The sequence below is a fragment of the Pantherophis guttatus genome, chromosome 8 (assembly GCF_059756535.1).
Source record: "Pantherophis guttatus breed Tessera chromosome 8, ASM5975653v1, whole genome shotgun sequence".
Lineage (NCBI taxonomy): Eukaryota > Metazoa > Chordata > Lepidosauria > Squamata > Colubridae > Pantherophis > Pantherophis guttatus.
This window is the reverse complement of record NC_142070.1, coordinates 39,908,150-39,915,541: the sequence shown is the minus strand read 5'-3', so window position 1 is coordinate 39,915,541 and position 7,392 is coordinate 39,908,150. Positions and strand designations below refer to the sequence as shown.

The 7,392-nt window shown below is 37.6% G+C and overlaps 1 long non-coding RNA gene across 1 annotated transcript; it reads left to right on the top strand.

Annotated features, from left to right (window-relative positions):
* The first annotated feature begins 913 nt into the window (after positions 1–913).
* LOC148112598 (uncharacterized) lies at positions 914–5,724 on the top strand. Its single transcript, XR_015729237.1, has 3 exons — positions 914–1,063; positions 1,412–1,523; positions 4,319–5,724. It is a non-coding gene; the product is annotated as an uncharacterized LOC148112598 (long non-coding RNA).
* The last annotated feature ends 1,668 nt before the right edge of the window (positions 5,725–7,392 follow it).

Sequence of the window (7,392 nt, the reverse complement as noted above, 5' to 3'; positions counted from 1 at the left end):
TCATATCTGTAGAGGTATCACAAAGAACCTGTCCTTTCACTGACTCTTCACTCCACTAACAGAACTGTCTTCAATTCACCAGTTCATAAATCATTGTTCACAAATCAATAAGGAGTTCTGTATGCTATATATTTAGCAATTTAACAATAATCATGGGAGAGATATATAATTAATCTACCACCATCTAAATCAGAGGTGTCAAACTCACGTCATCACGGCAGCATCACGTGACATATCGAGACTTTTTCCTTCACTAAACTGAGTATGGCCAGTGCATGATGCATCCGGCCCATGGGCCAGAAGTTTGACAGCCCTGATCTAAATCCTCTGATATTATAGAAAGTCCTGAAATGCTTAGAGTATACAAAAGAGAATCTATCACATCTAATAGGAAACAACTCATAAAGTCTTTTTGCTTTGGGTACAGAATGTTTTATTAGTTTCTCTGTGTCTGAACTTTTCTTTAATGCATGTTTACTCTGAAATAAATCCTACCCACCAGTGTTTTTAAGTTTAGACCTTTAAGTGAGAGGGGGGCATGGATTTTTTAAAAAATATTTTTGACAAGCAACAAGACAGATTCACAGATTTTGTTTCAGTACTTCCACTGAATTCAGCTCATTTTCCACTATTTTCAAGAAAAAAGGAAAATGTTTTTCTTCCCAAAATAAAATTTTCACTCTTTAACACTCAATTATTTAGTGTAAAGGATGAAAATAAATGTTAATTTTGGAAGCCTTCTGAATCTCTTTCTACCATTCTCCATTGAGAATTGCTTTTTCTTTCTTCCCAGCAACACTATATGTATAGGTCAGGCTGCTATGAAAGTTACTGAAAGAGACCAGATCTTGTGTTTACAATCCCCAACCAGAGGGTATATAGTAACTTCAAAGTTACAATTATAATTGTGCAATCCTAAACATGTTATACTGGTTTAAATCGTACTAAGATAATTTAGGAATGGAATCTTATACTGCAACCCTAGATATTTATCAGAAAATATGCTCCAGGAAACATGATGAAACTTTCTCCTAATATACAAGAAATTAACCACAAGCCTATGGTATGTATGTTTGTTTTCAAAGAATTTTGAACTTTATATGCTCTATTCTTGGAAGTAAAATTAAATCTGGTTAGTTTTAAGAAAAGAAAATTAGAATATTTTCATGTCTATTTATGGCTGGGGGGGTTAGTGTTTATCTGTGTCAAAAATAATTCAGTGCAGATTTGTTAGGAAAAATGCCTTGAGTTCACATTTTCTATTGTTATGAACAATAGTCCTAACAAAGAAGACTTCCACATAAAATCTCTCATCCATTGGTTTATAAAAAAGTATATATTGGAAAATTTGACTATCTAAGAGGAAGTGATTCAAATTACTGCTATTGTGTTTCCACCTTATAAATTACAGCAAAGAGCACAAGCGATGCAGTTTGAGATGAACATTCTCCATATGATGTTTCAAACTTTTATTGTTAAAAAGTAATACTTCTGTTATGGAGGAAGGATTAAACCATACAACGGTATGTATAAAAATATGAAAATAGAAAAGTTCCATTACAGTGTTTGGGATTTTGATCTTAATGGTCTCACAAACAGGAGCATGAATCTATGTCGCTGACAGCAGAAGTAAAGGATTACATTTTTCCTCAGCATTTTCTTCTGCATCCTTATACTGGTTCTTGAAGACATTTTGGAAGAGTAGGGGAGGGAGAAGGAGAACGACAGAATAGATTTTTTAGTAGCTTAAAAGCTCCTATTTTGTGAAGAAAGAGTAACACAGTGAGGGGGAAGATGATACAGAATGGCCAGTACAAAATCACTCAGATGGGCTTGATCAGGACTGTCAGGAATATTTTAGTCGGAGAGAGGTTTTTGATTTTGTAATATGTGTTAAGCTTACAATAGGGTTTACACTATCCTGAAAAAGCAGAAAACCATGCTGAAAATTTTTAACATGTCTACAAAAAAAAAAAAATGATTGGGATTTGTATGCATCCCTGGAGCCACAGCTTCTCCATCTTTGAGTTAGTTCAAACTTAATTACAGTAGCAGTTGACCAGTAAAATCAGCAAAACCTGAAGGAATAGAAAAGTGTTATTTCATGACTGTGGCATGTGGCAACTTTTTGAAAACAGTCTTGAGATAACTTTGCTCTATTTCATAAGTCAAATGCATTTGAATAAAAAAAGAAAGGACAACTTGAACTAAAGTACTTAAAACCAGAGTAGTTTTTCACATAGCAGGAATATTAAGCATTTTCTTGTAGATAAGTAATCAAATACTTATGTGTCTAGCTATTGCTGATATCACTGTACATATTCATTTCTGAAAAAGCTTCATTTTTTCATATTTTATTTTACTTAAAATGCTATTGTTTTTGCTCTATCTTTACATCTTTTATGTAAACAAATCATTTTCATTTTAGAAAAGCTGTTCTATACTTGCAAAAATATTAATAATTTTATATTTGCTGAAAACATATTCTGCTAGTCTTCATTAGAATTCCTGATTAAAAGGCATTCTTGCATTATAAATAATGTTACGCAATTTTTAAGAACTGATTCTGCAGTAACTCTAAAATTAGTACTTTCAAAAACATTATAGTTAAATATTAGTTGAACTGAAATGTTAATCCCTAAAGGTACATATTTGTACAAAAAAGTGAAATACCATAAGTTACCTGCAAATGCCCTTATTTTTGTAATCAGTTTGAAAATTAAAGTTAAGAGATTAAGAATAATAATGAAAGCAATGATCCATTTCACTTAAGTAAAAATAAAAATTGCTAGCTTTTGTTGGTTAGAGTTAGGGTGTGAAATTCCACATTAATGTGAATGCTTACCAAATAAGTTAAAATACAGTTATTCTGTAGACACTCATATAAAACACTACTATAAAATTATGGCAGATATTTTAAATATATAGAAATAGTTGAACATAGACTTCTAGAACAGTATAATGCTGGTATATATTATATTTTGAATTATGTTTCTAATGGAATTCAGGTCACACTAGTGTTTTAAAATAACTGTTTGTACTTCAGAACAGGGGATTGTATAATCCTTTGATTATACAAAGTGATGAATTCCATAGTGAGTCATTTCCAGTACATGGACTTTTACTCCCCTAAATCTTCTTGAAGATGTATTGCTGTTCTACTCTATGCAGACATTGCAGTAATACTTTCAAGAATACCTACTAGCCTTAAAACAGCACCCAAAGCACTAACACAACACAACTATGGCATTTGTCAAAAACCCCTACAGCCATTCCAGGCGAATAGATAGCCACAACATTGAGCAGGTTTTATGTTTCAACTATCAGGGAGTAGTCCATTATTTTTGCATCATTAGGAAAACTCATGGACTACATTGCTGAAAATGCTGAGGGGCTCATCTGTCATCCTTAAATGCCTTGACAGAATAAGTGGCCACTACATACTCACAGCTCTCAAATTATTTGAAGCTGGGCCATTAACACTAGTTATCTATTGTAGTCAGTGGGGGGGCCTTCCCAATTTTGCATAACTAGAGCATGTGCACAGTCCAAATTTTTAACAGCAGCTGTTTAAGTCACTAATTGTTTCTTTCAAGTGCTACCCTGAGACTGGAGACAGGCTCTATTAAATTGAATGCTAGGGTGGCTTCAACTTACATTCAAGCTATTTTATTTTTGCCCCATTAATTAGGAGTGAAGATTTTCAGTCTACATGGAAACAGGCACTGGCAACTAAAATCTCATTCTTGGGGTTCTCTCAAGGTCTTCTACTCAGCATGGGGTCTGATCAAAATGCTTATTAAACAGCACATAATAGACATAGAGCACCAGTCAGATGCAGCCAAGACCCCAGACTTTCTTGCCAATGAATCCAACAGGTACCCTACTTCCCATACTTGACTAAACTCAAAGAATCTAAATTGAGAAGGGCCTTTACTGTGGCACTGTGTCAGGCCCCTTTCCTTAGCTGTCCTTGAAGGCACTTTTAGGAAGGCTTCATTTGGAGCAACAATGTCCCCAAGACTCTGAATACATAGAAACATGGCCTTCATCAGTATCTGTACTATAAAGACATTTGCAGTAGTCTCTTTTTTACCTTTACTACATAAATACCCAGGGCACACAGGACAATTTTGTACCACCTTATCACCTTCAGATACTAGCCCTGCTGTACATACAGTGACCCCAAGTTTTGTGAAGCAATACTAAAACACATCAGATGATGACCAGTCCTTGGGTCTCAGCTTTGTAAACTAGATTTAATGTGCACCCAGTATTAGAGTGCTCTGTAACGTGATATATATACCATATTTTTCAGACCTAGCTTTTGGGGAGGAAAACAAGAAAAAAAAATCTGCCTCTGCCTCCCGGTATTCATCTGGCCTGTTTGCTGTGGCCCATTTGCTGCTGCAGTCCGTTTGCCGCCATAGTCTGTTCACCGTGACCTGTTCACCACCACCGCCATGACCCATTCTAGAACTCCAGGCCACCCCAACGATGCCCTTGAAGTGATGTCCCAGTGCCTGGAGCCTCTGCGGATCTAGATGTGGAGGAACAGGCTCAAGCTCAACCCTTCCAAGACTGAGTGGCTGTTGTTCCCGGCATCCCGATATAGTCAGTTGACTCCATCACTGACTATCGGGTGCGACTCTTTGGCTTCCGCACGCAATCTGGGAGTCCTCCTGGATACGCAGCTGTCCTTGGAGGAACATCTGACGGCTGTAGCCAGGGGGACCTTCTGTCAGGTTCGCCTGATTCGCCAGTTGCGGCCCTTTCTTGATCGGGATTCCCTGTGCACAGTCACCCACGCCCTCGTCACCTCGCACCTGGATTACTGCAACGCTCTCTACATGGGGCTCCCCTTGAGAAGCACACGGAGGCTCCAACTGGTCCAGAATGCAGCTGCGCAGGTAATTACGGGAGCCGCCTGGCGCTCCCACATAACACCGCTCCTGCATGAGCTGCACTGGCTCCCAGTGGTCTTCCGGGTGCACTTCAAGGTGTTGGTTACCACCTTTAAAGCGCTCCATGGCATAGGACCTAGTTATCTTCGAGACCGCCTGCTGCTACCGATGAGCTCCCACCGACCTGTGCGCTCCCACAGAGAGGACATCCTCGGGGTGCCATCAGCCAAACAATGTAGGCTGGTGACCCCCAGGGGGAGGGCCTTCTCTGTGGGGGCACCTACCCTCTGGAATCAGCGGCCCCCAGAGATAAGGAGAATCCAAGACGTCGGTGCCTTCCGCTGTGCCCTTAAAACTTTCTTTTTTCAGCAAGCCGGGCTGGCTTAACATATTTTTTAACATATTTTTAATTTTTTAATTGGTTTGTTATCTTAAATTGTGGCCAAATTAATATATATCCTTTTAATTGTTTTTAATGTTTGTATTGTATGTTTTTATCTGGCTGTACACCGCCCTGAGTCCCTCGGGAGAAGGTGCGGTATATAAATTCAAAATAAAATAAAAATAAATATAAATAAAATAAATAACTGATCGGTGCCCACCAACCCTCCTCCCCTCGCAATATTCGCTGTATAAGATGCACAGACATCACCCACTTTTTTGGGGGGGGGAGTGTGTCTTATACTCCAAAAAATACGGTAATAGTTTTGTACATACTAACTTCTCAAATATTCTTCTACGTATTAACTTCTCAAATATACTCTATTCTCAGATAACACTTGTATATGTTTTCAGGTTCACACCTTAAATTTATATATACTTCAGCACCAAGCTGTTGCAGATCATAAAGTTGATAGAACAGAACTAACAATCTAAAATTGTAAATTTATGATACCAAAACTTTCTGCTTACAAAAAACAAAACAAATGGTTGTCTCTTTATACTACTATTGAGAATAGTGGAAACTATATACCAGTTCTGAAATTTTGCAGGATGTATCTTTGGTGTAGACCTGGGTGTTTATATGTAAATAGTCTACACCAGGGGTGTCAAACTCGTGTCATCAAGGACTTTTTTCCCCTTCACTAAACCGGGTGGGGACAGGGCCAGCACATGATGCATCCAGCCTGTGGGCCACGAGTTTGACACCCCTGGTGTAGACTATTTACATATAAATTGTCAACTCCCACATCAAATTCATGGAAGTTAATTTTTGAAGATTCCTAAGTACGATTATCAGACAACAAAAGGAGGACATATCCTTTTTTGTCTCTATGTCCTCTCTCTGGCAGACATAGCCTTAAAATCAAATATTGCCTGGTTTTTCAAGCATATAACAAGATTACTGAATAGCTTTTCTCCAACATGCAGTGCTTCCCTAATATGTGCTAACCGCAAGTTAATAAACTCAGCTCTGTGATTTTAATTAGTTGATTAGTATCCTCCTGTCTTGAGCTGCCATCAGATATTGAAAGCACCTTAATTGGTTAAATGCTGGAGGCTTTTGCTTCTTAACCAGCTGGCAGCCAGCATGCTAGGCAATCAGTTGGCACTAGCCCATTCCTCTTGTTGTGGTTGCTCCATTATGTGCCTGGGTACTCACTTGTAATCCTTTCCTCACCAATGAATGTAGCAAATATTACTAGCCCAATAAGTGTGCCCTTCTTTTTGATTGTCAGTGTCCTCCTTTGGACCCTGCAAATTCTACTTCTAAAGTACCTTCTTGTGCTCTCCTTTTAAAGCTATTAAATCTTTCTAACAAATATCTCCTTTATTCTAACTATTATCTACAGAGAAGCTTAAGGTAATGTTCATTTTTAGGACCTCCAAAATTGTATTTTTTTTCTTGCACAAGCTTGCTGAAATTGTTATAAATCATACAGTTTATGCGGAGATGTATCACTATATTTTATTTTTCGCAATATGTTTACTCTTCTTTTTTTCCCCCCTAATTTTTGCAACATGTAAATGAAAAAATTATTCACTGCAAACTGAATGACGGAACAATGCAAATGCCTCAACCGTCAGAAATAAACTTAAAACAGGCGTGCACAAAACATCGGTACGGTATGCTAAGAATGTGCAATCCGCCCCCCTCCCTTCCGTGTTTAAATAAATACACTGCTCAAAAAACTAAAGGGAACACAAGCAGAAGACATCCGAGATCTGAATGAATGAAATAGCCTTATTGAGTACTTTGTTCGTTACATACAGTAGTTTTGTGTTCCCTTTAGTTGTTTGAGCAGTATATTTAACACTACTAGATATTTAGAGTCAAGTTTTTTTGAAAACAGAATGTTTAAGAGGCTGATAGAATACAGCCGCAGAGAATACAGTATTAGCCTAGGCTACAATGTAGTCCACCCTCGCCTTGGAAAAACGAAGAACGCATGCTCTTTTAATAAATAAAATATCGTTCATAATAGCTTAATTTGCAAGAACCATTTGCAATATTTACATACTTCCTAGAAAGCATTGCAACTTTCCC